Raw genomic sequence first — 781 nt, forward strand, 5'->3', positions numbered from 1 at the left:
CCCTCTCTCTCTCTCTCTCCCTCTCTCTCTCTCTCCCATGCTCTCTCTCTCTCTCTCCCTCCCTCTCTCTCTCCCTCTCTCTCTCTCTCCCATGCTCTCTCTCTCTCTCCCATGCTCTCTCTCTCTCTCTCTCTCTCTCTCTCTCTCCCTCCCGTGCTCTCTCTCTTTCTCTCCCTCCCTCTCTCTCTCCCTCTCTCTCTCTCTCCCATGCTCTCTCTCTCTCTCCCATGCTCTCTCTCTCTCTCTCTCTCTCTCTCCATGCTCTCTCTCTCTCCCTCTCTCTCCCATGCTCTCTCTCTCCTCCCATGCGCTCTCTCTCTCTCTCTCTCTCCCATGCTCTCTCTCCCTCTCTCTCTCTCTCTCCTCCCATGCTCTCTCTCTCTCCCATGCTCTCTCTCCTCCCATGCTCTCTCTCTCCTCTCTCTCCCCCTCTCTCTCCCTCCCTCCCTCTCTCTCTCTCGCTCTCTCTCGCTCTCTCTCTCTCTCCCCTCTCTCTCTCTCTCCTCTCTCTCCCTCTCTCTCTCCCCCTCCCTCTCTCTCTCTCCCCCTCCCTCTCTCTCTCTCTCCCTCCCTCTCTCTCTCTCCCTCTCCCTCTCTCTCTCTCTCTCTCTCTCTCTCTCTCTCCCTCTCTCCCCCGTGCTCTCTCTCTCTCTCTCCCTCTCTCTCTCTCCCCCTCCCTCTCTCTCTCTCTCCCTCCCTCTCTCTCTCTCCCTCTCCCTCTCTCTCTCTCTCTCTCTCTCTCTCTCTCCCTCTCTCCCCCGTGCTCTCTCTCTCTCTCTCC

The sequence above is a fragment of the Maylandia zebra genome, linkage group LG20, assembly GCF_041146795.1.
Source record: "Maylandia zebra isolate NMK-2024a linkage group LG20, Mzebra_GT3a, whole genome shotgun sequence".
NCBI classification, from domain to species: Eukaryota; Metazoa; Chordata; class Actinopteri; order Cichliformes; family Cichlidae; genus Maylandia; species Maylandia zebra.